Consider the following 17,363-nt stretch of genomic DNA (forward strand, 5'->3'; position numbering starts at 1 on the left):
ATAGTCTTGCGACCAGAGAAGAGGTCTTGAGGAGAAAGGGGAAGGATGGCTTGTCTTGCTAGGGTTCCCGGCTAGTAAAGACAAGTCACTGACAGGGTATGTTGGAGCCACGGCCTAGAGGGTTAGTGAAGGAAGGTGCAGTGGGGGTGGTGGGAGGGGCGGGGAGATAGAAATGCTGCTATACCCTCCCCAAGTGGATAGGAACCAGAACTAAATGCATTAAAGGCTAACTACTTAAAACTGGCCTTATTTTGCCTCTGGTGGGAAGTACCAGTTTCTAAAAATGTTCTCAGATGAAAAGTCCTTTATTATCCATCTACTAAAAGCCTGTCCTTAGAGTCTAAGCTGAGCATCTTGGACAGGCACTCTGAGCTCTATCTCCAGCCATGGGTTCAAGCTGCTGCTTAGCCTCTTGGTCTCTCTTTCTGCACCTTTGCACTTAATCCTGCCAGGGTTCCAGTTAAGGGGAGCACAGACAGGTTGGGGAGAGAGCTGGAAGGAACCCAAGTCCCATGAGAAGCAGTTGGAGCTAGAGTTGTTTAGCTTGGAGAAGATTAAAGGCAGCATGGTTTCTGTACCTCTGAAGGGCTGTTACAAGACAGCAAGAGCAGGTGGGGTGGGGGGGCCCAATGGGCAGAGCTAGGACCCACACATGGATAGAAAACATGGAAAAGTGGAGTTCCCGTCGTGGCACAGTGGTTAACGAATCGGACTAGGAACCATGAGGTTGCAGGTTTGATTCCTGGCCTTGCTCAGTAGGTTAAGGATCTGGCATTGCTGTGAGCTATGGTGTAAGTAGCAGACGCGGCTCAGATCCCGAGTTGCTGTGGCTCTGGCATAGGCTGGCGGCTACAGCTCCGATTAGACCCCTAGCCTGGGAACCTCCATATGCCACCGGAGCGGCCCTAGAAAAGGCAAAAAGACAAAGAAAAAAAAAAAACATGGAAAAGCACATTTCAGCTCAACACAAGGAATTGACTTTCTAACAGAACTGATCACCCATGAATCAAAATAGATACCTTGTAAGGTAATGAGCTCCCTGCTGCTAGAGGAGTGCAAGCTGAAGTTGGATGACATCTTGATAGCAGAGAACGTTTTAATGCCTGGTTAAACTTCACAGCGAAAATACTTGTTCTATGCACGTGTTCAGCAGCCTGGTTTCATTCCATAACCCGTGGTGTTCTTAGCCCTGCTTTAGTATCTGGTAACCAGTTCATATCTAAATATACTAGGGAATGGCTATAGGGAAGCACTCTGAGTTTCTCATAGGCCCCATGTGGGTCCATGCATGCTTCTCCCTTCGAGCTACCATCAGCTCTTCCCTCCCAGACTGCCTACAAAGTCAGATACATTTCTGTAGTTCCTTGCTTTTTTGCTGTCCCTGTAGCAGACTCATAGGCCCTTTAGGATTTAGGGTATAGAGGCCCAAGAACTCTGACCAATTTCCCACAGCCATTGTCCATGGTCTACTAAACAAGTACTTCTCAAAACTTTAGGGTGCATTGAATCACCTGGGATCTTGTTAAAATGCAGATTCTGAGAATAAAATGCAGGAGCCTGAGATTCAGCATTTCTAACAAGCTTCCAGGTGCTGCCAGTGCCACTGGTCTATGGATCTAAGTAATTATACAAATAGCAGGGTTATTGCTGTGGTGGTAGTTATCCCTGTGATTATCATTCATTGTTCTGTTGCAGAGTTGTAATAAGGATTGCAAATTCAGATCCCCATCAGCGTTAATATAAATGGATGAGAGAAGGCAGATGTAAGGCAATGAATTCTAAACTGTTTGGACTGAGACCCAGCATAGCGCCAAATACAGAGGATAGACACCTAGCAGCCACCAGTCCAGGAGCCCAGTGAGTCTCCATCCAGTCCGTGTGTGTGTGTGAGTGTGTGTGTGTGTGTGTGTGTCTTGGTGAAAGCCTCTTATCTTGATGTCAGTTTGGTAGAGGTCCCTTCAAAACAAAGGGCTCATTTTTCTTTTTTCAGCACAATTAGCAATGGGTGTCACTATTTCAAGCCCTCCCCTCTCCTACATGCACATTAAACAGAAAGTTTGCTGCAGTCATTTTTGGCCAGTAGACTACAGGACAGAGCTCAGGTCAGAGGGTTAAGAGGTGAACTGGGCCAAGGCCTGGGTCACAGAAGAGTCCTAGCCCAGTACTCTGTCCCCATGTTTGGGGAGAGGAACTCCTTTGGAAAGAGAAAGGCTGATTTCTCAAGCCATCACTCAAGGCAGATCAAAGGATCCCCACTGAATCTCCTCTGAATCTCCCAAAAGGAGGAGATCTCAGAGAGTGTCATTTAGTCCAGCTTGCCACTGCCACCTCCCACTCAGCAACACCTCAGTGTCTTCTCTATTCCCCGAGCATATTTTTGAGTTGGCATTTATTTTCCCGAGTGATCTTTCTCCCCCAAACAAGAATTTTACTTGCCAGGAAAATACTGTTCTTGGGCTCAACTCTTGGGTATAAGTTAGTCTTCAGGGAGTGTGAGCCCTTTTCAAACTTCAGAGCCTGATGTCTCCTGTCAGGGTCAGGTGCTTGAAGTCACGGTGCTCAGTGAAAGTATTGTTTTTCCACCAGAGGCCCATCCAGTAAGAAAAATGGCAGTAGGAAAAAAGGCTTAAGCCCAGGTTGATAATCATGGCTAGGAAATTCCACCTCAACCCCCTTGGCACCCTTGGAAAGTGGCACTGGAAAGTAAAACCCAGCTCATTCTACAGAAGAGACAGGATGCTGTGCTTCATTTTTCACACTCCCTAGCCCTCTTTCATAATGCAAGCGCAGATATCACCCCGAAAGGAATTGTGCCAACTTTCAAGAGTAGATAGCCATCATTGCACACAGTCCAGGCATGGAGCCAAATGAGCCAAGAGTGGGATACATCAAGGATCCCAAGAAGGAGAAAGGACTCGGAGAATTAGCTGCCCCCCTGGGGGGAAGGAGGGGTTGCTTCCAAGGGCTCCAGGGCTTATCTCTCTCATGCTTTGCTCTGGACACATAGGGGAGTCTCTACCCCAAGGGGCATCCAGCAAAACCTCTACTAGCTTAACTCTCCACACACACACCCTTAAATTGCACCTCTGTGCTGGATCAAGGTTGATTAGAACTCAGAGGAGCCTAGGTCTCTGCCATCTGGCCCTTCACAGCAAGGCATGAGGGTGGGCTCCAGGATGGAGAACCAGAAGGACCCAGTTGGGTCTACTTCCAGATAGACTGCTGCTCAGTAGGAATATCCAGCTGCTACAGAGAAGGAGGCTGTGGTGAATTGTGGGAGAAGCTTGCTTTAGGCATCAATCCTATTAGATTGGAATTCAGCTCCCCCACTTTCTAGCTCTGTGACCTTGAACAAGTTACTTCACTGCTCTGTGCCTCAGTTTCCCCATCTGCAGAAACAAAGAGGTACTTATTTCTTAAGGATACTGCGAGGTTTTTATGAGGTATTTGTAAAAGCTCCTGACACAGAGCATGTGCTCAGTGTTGGCAGAATATGTTTAGTAAGGAAAGCTGAAATACACAGAGGCCAGCCCTCTCCCTTGGACTGGTGTCAAATTGGAGGCCTCGAGATGCCATGCCCAAGAAACAAAAGTAAGACCAGAATAAGGTTAAGTAAAGCTGCTGTCTACTTCTCTGCCAGCATGATGGTGTCCTGTCTATCAAATCCATAGTCGATCCTCTTGATTCACAGGCATGTTTGCGGGGATGGTCAGAGCTCTATGTCAGGCTTGCCATAGTCTGTTCTTGTGACAAAAAGCAGTCATTTGCAAGACAGCTGGCTCAAGGAACTGTTTTTCTATGTGAAGCTAATTAGTCCATGAAGTATTTTGAACTTTGCTCCCTCCTGTATTGAGCCCCCGAAAATCCCCATTCCCCACCCTTCTCCTAGCTAACCTCTCCTCCTCCTGGCCTCAACCTTAATATTCATTCTCCAGGGGAGCCTTCCAGACCACTAATATCTGTCCTTCCCCTGAGCACTTTACCCACCTACTAGTAATGAAACAATTGCATATTTCTGTATAAAGACTATTTTTTCTGCTACACTAGAAGCTCCTGAGGGAGGGACAAGGCATGTTTCATTCAGCTCTGTATGTGCATCTAGCATAGTGCCATGTATCATACATGGTATGTGCTCAAGATGTTTGTTGACTGACTGGATGATGTCTGCAGTCCTTCTCAGCCTTAGGATTCTAGGGTCACACAGGCAGGCTGTTCCTCTCTAACCCCCAATGGCATTTCCATGGCAAACTAGCCAGAGTCCACTCTGAGGAGGGTTTGAGATAACCTGAAATATGACATCCTTTTTTTCCCTCTTTTTCTCTCCTTTCTCATCGCCATCTTTCTCAAAGTGGTAATAGACTCTTGAGCAGCCATTCAGCCTCTGCCACAGTGGAGAGGGAGAATTAGCCAGCAATTCTAACAGCTCTTTTGGGTCTGACAAAGGAGAGCAAGCCAGGATAAACATAGCACCAGCGCTGAGTGTTTCAGATCACAGATCAAGGTCCTAAGTCCTGGGTGACAGAGGTAATTGCCCCTCCTGGCATGCAGTCTGAGGCTGGCAGATGTATAGGAGAGGCCTAGATCAGGGAGTCACGATAGCTCAGACTCTGACTGCCAGGAGAAATGTGGTTTCTGGAGTCAGAGGTCAAGAAGCTTCCCTCCTGCTGAGTGCTGGAGAAGAGTTCCAGAATGAACAGGAAGAGCAAAGAGCGAGCCAGCCGAGAGGCAGCCCTGAAGTAACCATCCATCACAGGCTCAGATTGCAACTGCTCTTCTGTGCGTTGGCTTAAAAATCAAATTCCATTCTAGACAAATTTCCTTATTGCATGCAAGCTGCTCTAATTTCAAGAATGTCAAATACGCGGCCAAATGCAATTACATTTTAAGCACAGCACTCACTTGAAATATAGCACAAATTTCTAAACCAATTTTAATCACATTACAGAGAGGGCAGACATGCTTAGCAATCTGAAATTCCACCTTATCCAGAGAGCCTCTCCTGATTAGTCAGAAGAGTGGCCAATTTGCTGGCTCTGCCCTGCCTATTCTCCTGTTCGCTCACTACTGTCAGGTACGCATTTATCCTTATTCTTGTACATAATGTAGATGTGTTTGTCGATTATTCGTTTTGCCTTGTTCCCTGTTCGCTGGGTTAACCACGTGCCCTTTACGCCTGAGCGGTTTTGTGGCTGGTTCCTCTCTGTGAGCCTAGGCCTGCCCTTGGATTTCTTTCGTGCAGGACCTGCCCCACTTCCACTCCTGCCCAGGTGTTTAGTAAGGATTCTTTGAGAATGGTTGGCTCTGAGAGCCATAGGCCAGACCAGGTGGTGGCTGGGGCAATATATGGTGCTGAGTCCAGGCTTCCCCAGAATTTAGGCATAGGTGATTTCTGTCTGGCATGGGTCCAAGGGCCTCAGCACCACTCTGGTCTGGGAGACTGGCATACTCCTTGTGGGTCAGCATCACCAGAGATGCCTGGAATATGTATTTCTGCCATGGGATGGCTGGAGAAAGGACTGTCTGGTGGCTCCCTGTGATGCCCAGCCTGCTGACCAAGACCTGAAAGAACCACATTCAGGGGGCGGCTGATAGAGAGACCAGAAACTAGCTAGTTATAGAGTCTGCGACTGGCCTTTGGAGTTCTTTCAGTTGGAAAATCTAGGTTGCTGATCTCTGGGTTGCCTAAAAAGGTTTCAGGACCATCATTCAGGTGGGAAAGGATTCCAGGCTCCACAGACAGCCTGACTCTCAATGCCCACTGGCTTTTGCTGGCTCCTGTTTGTAGGTGTGTGTCTGTGTCTGTCTGTCTCTGTCTACTTGTACTCTTTCTATCTCCAACTGTGTATATACATATGTCTCAATCTCTTTCTCCTTTCTCTCTGTCTCTTTTTCCTCTCTTTCTGTGTGTCTCAGTCTCTCTGTTTCCCCCTCTCTTTCTGTGTAAGTGTGTCTCTTTTGGTTTCTTTGTATCAGTGTCTTTCTATCTCTCTTCTCTCTCCCTCTCTTCTGCCCCAACTCATTCCTCTCTGTCCCCTCTCTCTTATTCTTGCTCTCTTATCTCTGTCTCTCTCCTCTCTCCCTCTCTCTGTCTGTGTGTGTCTCTCTCTCTCTGCTCTCTCACTCTTTCTTCACTGCTCACTTCACATGCCCAGAAACAGAAAAACCCATTTTTTCCTCCTTGACAAGCCCACACATTTAAAAAGGTAATTCCAGTTACAAATGAAGGGAAAGGAACCTGGCCTAGAAGGCAGACGTCTGCCTAAGTCAGAATGTTAAACCAAGCCCCTTTACTCTTCTTTTGGTGTGTGTTGAGGTCATGGGGCTTGAGCTCCCACAGAAACTGCCGTCCTCCCAGAACCTGGCTCACTGGGATGTTCATGTGTTGGATGACAACTTGCTGAGGCCTATAATATCAGATGGAGGAGTTGGGAGATGAAAGTGGACTCGATGGAATGGATGAAAGACTTTATTTTAAAATCCATCCCTAATGGTGAGATTCTGGGGTTCTGAGGTTTTATCCTTGTAACTAACTTGAACCTGAAATGATTGGACAGCATTCTGTTCTGGGCTTCATACATTAAGAGGAACAAACTAAAATAAGTCCAGAGGAGAGTGAGTAGAATGAAACAGGGACTAGAAACCATGTCACTATCCCATAGCTAATATGAATTAAGTGCCTGCTGTGTGCCAGACATTAGACTAAGCACTAGGCATACAGAAATTAATAAGGCACAGCCTTTTGACTTCAGAGAGTGATCCAATCTAGAACTATGAGTTTAACAATAATAACCCACACTCACCAACTGCTTACAATAGGCCAAATGGTGTTCTAAGCTTTTTGCATGTATTATCTGGTTTGGTCTTCATTTTACAGGTGAGGAAACTGAGACACAGAGAATTTACATTTGGTGACAATTTAGTACCATGAAGGTTAATTGAAAGAGCTGGGGCTGTCAAACCTAGAGAAGAGAGTCATGGGTGTCTTGTCTTTGGACTTCTGTCAGAATCCAGGAGAACAGATGTACTTGTATGTGGCCCCAGAGGGCAGATCTGGAACCCAGAAATGAAAGCAGATTGGACTCATTACAATGAGAAAAATTTGTCTTAGGAATCAGAGCAGTCTGTGGCTAGAACAGGCCTCCAGGGAAGGAGAGGGATGTCTAAGCAGAAGCTGCATGGCCATTCAGGAAGCAGGGAGGGGAAGATGTATCCAAAGGTCTCTTGTAGTTCTGGGGGGCTGCACATCTCCATCTCCGTTTTCTTGCTGCACATTGGCTTGAAGTCCCAAATGTGACCTCTTTAAAGTCCTCTAGAGAATCCACACTTCAGCTTCCAGAAAGAAACATGTCCCCTTCTGTACCCAGGACGCCCCTGTGGCCTATTCAAGCTCATCTTCTTTCACATGTTTCCCAGTTCTCTTGCCCCCTTCCAAGAGGTTTGGGCCATGCCTTGCAGGAGAATCCCACCACAATCCTCCCCCGTTGTTTCCTATTCAGGCCTTGGGCTGATATTTTTGCTATGGAACTACAGACCAAGAGCCAAGCAATGGTACTTTTTCAGTAGGGTGGTTAAATCACAGCAGATGACCAACAGGTCAGTCACCACCAGCCAGGGCCTTATAGCTGGCTTGATGAACTGTGGTCACCATTAGTCAGGCCAGGAGCTATTATGACTGCCAAGATAAAATTTTGGCCTTACTGTAGGCCTGGCCCTAAGCAGAGCATCCAGCAGTGTGGAGAAGACTGCTTGAAATGGCTAGTCTTGTGAGGTAGCCAGGCATGGCCTTCAGGGTCACCCCTTTCAGGGCCTGCAGGCTGTGGTAGTAAGGGTCCAGACAGCTAAGGGAAAGCAGCCAAGGCCCTTGCCTGGGAAGGCTGCTCAACCTATAGCCAGAGAACTCAAGGCACTGAGCTCCTGTTGGCAGGGAGGCTGTTCCGGGGAGCCCTTCATACTATTGCCCTACAGAGAGAGCTTCCTTAAAGAGAAGTGCAGTCCTTGGATGATCCTTATGGTTCAGGTCTGCACTGTGTTGCCCAAGAGATCCAGGGAGCAAAGGGTGGCAGGGGCTGACTCCTGAAGGAAGACCCTGGGCTTATTCTGTGAAGTCTCACTAGGAATTCTTCACTAGGAAGACTGCCCTGAAAGGATTTGAGGGAAGAGCTTTTGAGGGGCTCTTTCCCTGTGGTCCCATGCCTCCAACACAGGAGCAACCCCTTGTTCCCCAAGCCCAGAGCTTCCAGGCTGGGCATAATCTCAAAGAGCCAGCTGGACAAAGACTAAACAATATTCCCCTAGAGATCCAGGGATGTCGAGGACCGAAGGACAATGGAGAAGTAGGGACTGGCCTCAGAACTGGTGATGCCGTGGGGCAGTGGGTTGTCACATCCTAGAATCAATTCCAGGCTATGCTGAGGTGCTGAAAGGCAGGAAGCGTCCCAAGGAAATCTCTTGGGAATGCTGCCTACTTAGGTCAAGTGGGATATGCCAAGATTATGCATTCAGGTTGGAAGTTATATCACTGTACCAACTGCAGCCCCATAAGCTTGGGATAGGGTATTTGATTCTAGAAAGGCCAGGGAGTTGTCAGAGAGGTTAAAATAGAGGAGATGGTATTGGGTGGGTAGAAGTGGGAAGGTACTCAGTCAGTTATGACTCAGGTCTAATACCTGAAACTGATATGCCCCATCCAACTCCTCAGCTACAGATAACTACAGGCCATTGGGTCTCAAGTGGAGCCGCCACAGGTTGGGAAGCTAAAGGCAGAGATGCAGTGAAGAGAATCCCTAGCCAAGGCGAGCTCCTATAGCATGGGCAAGCCAGCAAATTTCCAGAATGTAGCTGTTGCTCAGGTTGGTGCCCAACAGAAAAGGGGATCCAAGAAGGCACCCAGGCCAGGCGAGTCATGTGGTTGAGAGATTTAGGTTCTCCAGTGAGCTAAGTTTGATCACCTAGTAAGCAGTCATGTCACTATTAATGCATTGGCTGCGATATCCAGAACCTGAGGATAACACAGGAACTGGAACTCTTTGTCATTAGCCAGACAGTGATAGTCCAGGAGATTGGATGCCAGGGTGAGAGAGCTGAACCAACAAAGCTGGTGCAGGGCCTCTGAGGCCAGAACCTCCAGCTGGTTACCCCTAAGGTCCAAGTCTTGGTCTGGTCTCAGTTGCACCATCGCCTTTAAGGCTTTTAGAAGGTTGCAAGAGAGGTCGAGTTGTTCCACATTCCATATTAGCCCTGCCAGAAAAGTTTGGAAGCCAAAGCCCTGGCAGGAAACACTCAGCCTGGCCATCAGGGTTGGGGAGAGAAAAGAATATCCTGTGAGCTAGAGAGAGTGGGGTGGAGTTGGGGAGGAAGATCTAAACCCCATTTACTTAAATAAAAGTCTTGAGGACCTCCTTTGGCACTGTCACAGGCATTACCTCACTACCAGAAAGAAGGGTGCTTGTTCCTGCTTTATAGATGATTAAAGAATCTCGGAGAAGCAAAGTGACCTGCCCAGTGTACTGGATTTTAACCCAAGTCTGGCTGACTCAAAGCCCATGCCCTTTCCACTATTTATCTTGCCTCCTTGAGCATATCTTTTTCTAGTTCAAAAGCCCTTGTTCTCTATGGCAACAGGAAATTTGTTTCTATCCATGAATGAATCAGGCGATCCTACGGTACAATACAATCAATACAGTCCTTGAATGTTAGAGCTGGAAGAGACCTTAGAGACCATTTCTCTCTGACAGCACTCTCATTTTATAGCCAGAACAGCAAAAGGCTCAGAGCTAAGAAGAGGCTTGTCCAAGGGGACAGCCCCAGTCTGCCTGCTCACCCTGTCCACTCACCTCCCCAGGTGAGGGGTGAAGAAAGGAGGGAGCGGCAGCAGTGAATCCATGTATGGATTCCTTAGGTAGACACTGCCTACCCCAGATACTCTTTTTTTTTTTTTTTTTTTTTGAGATGGGGAACCCACCCAGGACAGGAGAAACCTATTTCTAGCTCCTTTGTCTTGGGAAAAAGGTCAACCAGGGAGGTTCTCTTCCCACCCCCACCTACACCCATACTTCCCCCCTCCCACCTCTTGAGCATAACTTACTGGGTAAAAATGGGTTTTGAGGCAAAAATAGATGGATCCAATTCCTGGCTTCATCACTAACTAGCCTAATAATATTGGGCAAATTCTATCGTTTCCCTGAGCCTCATTTTCCTATTATGTAGAATAATGATACTAATACCTCCCTCATAGGGTTGCTGTGGAAATACAATGCAATGATATCTATAAAGCACTTAACACAGAGTACCCGTATATTCATTTGTCCCATTCTTATCCACTACAAACTCCTTCCTGTATTCTCACCCCAGACTGGACCAGGAAGGCAAAAGTCCCCAGCCTTGGGGCAAAGGGGCAGAATTTCTACTACCGCCCAAGAGCTGAAGAGACAGCAAGTCCAGGAGCAGGCTGAGTTCTGATTGGGCCTTGCTGTTGGGTTCCTTTAGTTTTCCTTCAAACCTTGAACCTGGGCTGGACTTTGGGTAGTTTTGAATTTTCCCATGCCAGGGCAGGAAGTGCTGATATTAAGATGGGAGAAACAAGAACCAACAATACTCCCTGGGGAAAGAGAATGCAGAGAAGTTGAGGAGGGGAGTGAAGGCCTTTGAATATGAAAAGGAAATAGAGGAAAGTTGCTGGTCTTTCCCAACATCTTGCGGTGCCAAGAAATGAACAAACTGGCATACCTTCCCTAACCAGCCAGTAAGTTTCCCTAAGTCCTTGGGGGCTATATTGGGGAAGCCCTTTAAGTGGAAGGGAAATCCAGGCTCTGAGTAAATTTACCAGCCTCTCAGCCCCTATATCATGGGACTCCAGCTCATAGATGAGAGGGAATCTTTGAATCTCGGATAGGGTCCTACCACTTAGCAGGTATTGGGCTGGGTACCCTTCCCTCCACTCATTCAATTAATTAGTGCCAGACCCTATGGGGAATAGAAGAGCCTCAAGTCTCACCTGTATTAAAAAGACAACAACTGTGCCATAAATTCCCTCCCCTGCCCTACTTCTCCTTTCTTTTCAGGTGAGCTCTTAGCAAAACTTGGTTGCTAATTTCTTCCTCTGAAAAAAATCCATGGACTTCATCCCTTGGTCTTCATCCTCACTACAATTTCTCCAATCTAAGCCCAGCTCAGCTCTCACCTGTGTCTAGTCTCTGCCCCTACTTCAAGGCAGCAGGACAACCGAGCCAGCGATTATAACCACCCCTTTCCTTGCTTTAACCTCTGTGATGGTTCCTCACTACCTACCAGATCAGGTTCCAGTCTCCTTCACCAGGCACACGAGGCCCTTTGTGGTCTGGCCCCTGTCTTTATTCTTCCCCACAAGAAACATGCATTTCGGTCATACTTAACAGTGACTGGAATGTAGACATACTGTTTCACACTTCTCTTTTTTTGCACATACCATTCTTTCTTCCTGGGATTGTCCTTCCAGCTTGTCTTTCTGACAGAATTTGACCTGTCCTATGAGCTACAGCTGAAATGTTTCTTTTGTGAAGCCTTCCTTGATCACCCAGCTTTCCTTGGCTTCTGTCTTCTAGTCAGCTAGGTGGCACTCTCCTCATACCCCCTAGCCAGTTCTTGTCATGTCTGGACTTATTTATCCCTACCCCTGCCCCTGATTTTTCTCTGGTTGAGCCTTCTTCTACCAGACATTCTCTTAGTGTTGTATACGTACAACATAATCCCATTGAATCTTCCTACCACCCTGTGAGTTTGGTACCATTATTATTCTCATTTTACAGCTGAGAAAACTAAGGCTTGAAGAATCTGGGTCAGTTACACAACATCACATAGGACGCAAGGTTATTAAGTAGCACAATGGAATCCAAACCCACTGTCTCAAAAGCTTAATCCTGGCACTAAAGTCCCTAGCCTTTACCCCTTTAAGGGGTGTAGTAACACCCCTTAAGGGAGAGGCCCGCAGAAGTAGAGATGATATTTCTTTAGTTCAGTGTGCCCTGATGTCCTAGAGGCTGAGAACAATGACCTTGGAGCAGTCCAGTGGCTACTATCTGTGGCTTCTTCCATTTGAGATAGAGCAGAGTGGGATAGGAAAGAAACAAGTTCCTAAGGAGAAAAAGACTCAGAGCTTCAGGTACTAACGCTGCCTACTTAAACACAAAATCACCTGGCCATGCCTTGGCAGAGAAAGTCAAACAGTTCTGGGCAGGAATGAGAGGCAGCAGGGAGAAAGGCCGGGAAGTGGGGCGCCGGAGGTAAATAAAGCCAGAGTTCAGGCTCCAACTGCCACCTGGTGGTCAACCTTAGACAGGCACATGGATGGGCTAGCTAGGGTCCTGTCTTAGCACAAGCCACCTGGCAGAGAGGCTGCTCAAGTGACCTGGCCCTGGCCAGCATTCATTCACTCACTCACTCACTTATCCATCCATCTGTCCACTCATTTTTTCATTCATTCGACACAGGTGTATTGTAGCTGGCACAGTCTAGGCCACTGGGAAAACAGCAGTGAATAAGACAAAAATGCTTGCTATCATTAAGCTCATAGTCTAGTGGTGGGAGACAGACAAAAAATAAGTAAGTAGATGACATTGTGTATCAGATGGTGATGAATGCTATAGAAAAAAATAAGGGAAAGGCTTTGCCATTTTAAATAAAGCCTCACTGAGAAGATGAAATTTGAGAAGAGATTTGAAGGAGGTTAGAGAGGTAGCAATGGAGAAGTCTGTGCGAAGAAGGTTCTAGGATAAGGAAACAGCCCAAGAAAGACCCTAAGGTAGAAGCATGTGTGATATGATTGAGGAGCAGTCAGGAGGCCAGTGAGGCTGGAGCAGAATGGATAAGGGGAGGAGTAATGGGTGATAAGCTCAGAGAGGTTGGCAGGGATTAGATCAGGTAGGACTCCGAAGGCCCGTTTTATATACTGAATGAGATGGGAAGCCATGGAAGGGCAACTTGCCCAGGATCAACTAAGCCAGCAAGTGGCATTAGGCATTCTGTCTCAAAAGCCTGTTCTCTGCAGTATTAACAGGGAGAGACACATAGACCAGTGGAAAAGAGAACCCAGAAATAGACTCATACAAATATGCCCAACTGACTTTTGACAAAGCTACAAAAGCAATTCAGTGAAGTCTTTCTAACAAATGGTGCTAGAGCAATTGGACAACCATAGGTAAAAATGTAAATCCCAACCATATACAAAAATGACCTCAAAATGGATTGCAGACTTAAATGTAAAACATAAAATCTTAAAACTCTTAGAAAAAAATAGGGGAACATTTTTGGACTCTAGGGCTAGGCAAAGAGTTTTTAGGCTTGACACCAAAAGCACAATCCATAAAAAGAAAAATTGATAAATTGGACCTCATCAAAATTAAACGTTTTGCTCTGTGAAAGACATTTTTTTTGTCTTTTGTTTTTTTAGGGCCACACCCGTGGCATATGGAGGTTCCCAGGCTAGGGGTTGAATCGGACCTGTAGCTGCCGGCCTACACCACAGCCACAGCAATGCCAGATCCGAGCTGAATCTTCGACGTGTACCACAGCTCACAGCAACGCCGGATCTTCAACCGACTGAGCAGGGCTAGGGATGGAACCCGCACCCTCATGGATACCAGTCGGTCTTGTTAACCACTGAGCCACGACGGGAACTCCAAAGACATGTTTTATTCACACAAAAGACATGAATGTTCATAGCGGCTTTATTTATAGTAGCCAAAAACTGGCAACTCCAGATGTCCTTCATCAGGTAAATGGTTAAACAAACTGGTACATCCATACCTTGGAATACTTACGACTCAGCAATAAATAAACGAACTCTTTAAAAAAAAATGAACTCTCAGCATTCCTGTCGTGGCTCAGCAGTTAACAAACCTGACTAGTATTCATGAGGATGTGGGTTCGATCCCTGGCCTCACTCAGTGGGTTAAGGATCCAGTGTTGCAATGAGCTGTGGTGTACATCGAAGACGCAGCTCGGATCTGGCATTGCTATGGCTGTGGTGTAAGCCGACAGGGCATTGCTGTGGCTGTGGTGTAAGCTGACAGCTACAGCTCCCATTCGACCCCTAGCCTGGGAACCTCCATAGGCCGTGGGTGCAGCCCTAAAAAAGACAAAAAAAAAAAAGAATTATTGATAAATGCAACAACTTGGATAAATCTCCAGGGAATTATGCCAAGTGATAAAGCCAATTCCAAAAGATTACATACTATATAATTCCATTTTTATAACGTCTTTGAAATAATAGAAGTATAGAGGTGGAGAACAGATTCATGGTTGCCAGGGTTTAGGGATGAAGGGAGGGAAGTAGGTGAATATGGTTATAAAGGGGCAACACAAGGAATCCTTGTGATGATGGAACAGCTCTGTGTCTTGACTAGGGCTGTGGATACATGAATCTCCACATATGATAAAATTGTATTAGAACTATACACACATACACACACACATGAATGGGTTCATGTAAAACTGATGAAATCTGAATAAACTCTGTGGATTGTTATCAGTGTCTGTTGACTGGTTTTGATATTGTGCTATAGTTAGGTAGGATGCCAACACTGGTAGAAGTGGGATAAAGAATGCACGGGACCTCCTTTCAACTTTCTGTGAATTATTTCAAATTAGAAATTTCAAAACAAAACAAAAAAACCCTACAAGAAACCATGAGAGATTCTAAACAATAAACTAGAGCATTCAATCAAAAAAGTTTGAGAATGTCCACATTGTCAGTTTAAAAATACACAAACACATCTTAACAGATTTATTAGCATTCATACCTGAAAAACTATTTCCTCAAGAGATCAGAACTACTTATGATTGAACATTAATAAGGGGATATTTAAGATGACAATTAGTCCAACACTGTTGTTTTACAGATAGGGATAATGGGGCTCAGAGACAGGAAGCTGCTTGCCCAAAGCCATATAGCAAAGAATGGTGGAAGTAAAATCCTCTTGGTTCCTGGTTTCATTGAGGCTAAGAGGATTGTTGAGGGGAAACAAGGCCCAGTGCCCTCACCTCTGTGAGTCTCTCTTCCTTAAACTCTGTAGAATGGCTGGTTTGAGTATCTAAAGTTCCTAGCCCAGTGCCTGACACATGATTGGTACTTTGTAAACTGTAGTTTCCTTATCCCCTTTGTTGAGAGAGGGGCTGCCATGCCTTCATTCAAAGCCCTAGGGAAGGAGACAAAGACTGCAGCCACAGCAGGGTGTCACCCTCACCTTCCTCCCAGCTTCCCCATTCCCCCCCCCCCATTTCTAGACCTCTAGTAGGGATTGATCCTTGTTATGTCCTGAGGGTAGGGCTGAGGGTCACCATGGAGATGCCTGGGGGATGGGGATGAGATTTCTGTTTCTATGGTGACAGCCCGAGAAGAAGTGGGCCATGATTTGGAAGAAAGGTTGGGGAGCATGGAGTTCTTTCCATGAAGATGGGGAGGGGGCTCTCTGAGGCTCACCTAGGGGTGGAGGTAGAGGAATTGGAGAAATGAAACCACTCATTTCCATGGCAACAGATGGGAAAGGGGTGGAGTCACCTAGGGAACAGCAGGTGGTGAAGCTTTCTATCTCTGATGCTAGAGGGCTGCTAGGGATTCCCTTAGACATATTTAAGTATTTTAAACGATCCTCCATGTACCACCTAAATTGATCTCATATCACCAGTATACCTCCACACTTTGGAAAGACTGATCAGTATATCTACTATATTCTCTCCCCTTGCTACTGTGGGGCACAGTGAAGGCATTATCTAAATTCTTTGGAAAGAAGTGCTATGCAAATGGGCGGGGGTTTTGTCCGTCTTATTCACTCCAGCACCTAGAACAGTGATCCATGAGGGCGGGGGTTTTGTCCGTCTCATTCACTCCAGCACCTAGAACAGTGTCTCACAAGTAGCAGGCACTGAATAAATAGATGTTGAATGAATTAATTACCTACCTCTGTTGCCTCCAACTGTAAGTTCCAATAATATTGAAATGCTTCAAGCTCCCTACACATCCTATCGTCATTTAAGACTCTGTTTTGACATCACCTCCTTTGAGAGGTCTTCTATGAACTCCCTGGATAGGCTTCCCTCCTGGGTGTTTCTATCATACCCTCCGTGTATCACTATAACATCATTTATCACTGTACATTGAAATCGTTCCTTGTCTTTCTCCCTTACCTAGCTGTTAGAGCCTCAGGAGCGAAGACCATGCACTGGCACATAATAGGTTCTCAATAAATACTGAATTAAACCAGTGCTTTCCCTATCTATTTCACTTCTGGCTGACTGTACATCCTTCATAATGTGGGCCAGCCCACTAATTCAGCCTTACTTCCTTCTACCTTTTTTTATGAGTCCTCAGATATGCATTTTATTTTTTTGTTTTGAATTTTTATTTTATTATTAATCATTAATTATTATTTTTTTATTATTATCATTTTTTTAATGGCCACACCATGAAGTTCCTGGGCCAAGGATTGAATCCAAGCTGCAGCTGTAGCAACGCCAGACCCTTTAACCCACTGCGCTGGGCTAGGGATCAAACGAATGCCACTTCAGTGACCTGAGCCACTGCAGTCGGATTCCTAACCCCCTGGGACACGCCAGAAACTCCACTTCCTTTTACCTTTTAGCACAAATCTGTTACATTTCATTTCCTCTTTTGTTTTTCACTAGGTCTTTAATTTCCCCCCTCTTTTGTAATATAATATAGTGGTTAAAAAGGGCTCTAGAATAGGATCTGGATTCAATGGAGTTGGGTTCAAATCCCAGCATAATGAGCCAGCTACTTCAACCTCTCTAAGCCGTAATTGCCTCATCTGTAAAATAAGAGCATAACACCACCTATTTCTTATGGCAGTTGTAATGATTCATTGATAAAATGCATATAAAATACTTAGTATAGTCACCTAGTGGGAAGTGAGCACCCAGAGAAGATATGTTATTGTTATGTAACATTATGCATTTAACTTTGAGTCCCTACCTAATAGGTATCAGATGCTGGGCTGAGCTAAATAAAGTTTGAATGACACTTTTACTGACTTGAAGGAGCTCAAAGGCTAGTGAGAGACAGCTGTTGAGAAATAAAACCATAGTCCAGTACTATCATAGGGAGATGAATAAAGTGCTGTAAGAGCTGAGAAGAGGGCACTTCGCCTGCAGGTGAACAATCAGGAAATGCTTCCTGGAGGAAGTGATCCTTGAGCTAAGTCATAGGTACTAAATAAAAATTTGCCAGGCAGACGAGGGAGAGAAGGACATTGCAGGCAGAAGGCACAACCCATATAAAGACATGAAGGCCTGAGAGGACCTAGGAGAGTTTTGGGAAACTAGGAGAGTTTGCTAAAGGTAGAGCTTAAATCCGTGGGGGGAACAGGAGGAAG

The sequence above is a fragment of the Phacochoerus africanus genome, chromosome X, assembly GCF_016906955.1.
Source record: "Phacochoerus africanus isolate WHEZ1 chromosome X, ROS_Pafr_v1, whole genome shotgun sequence".
Taxonomy (NCBI): Eukaryota; Metazoa; Chordata; class Mammalia; order Artiodactyla; family Suidae; genus Phacochoerus; species Phacochoerus africanus.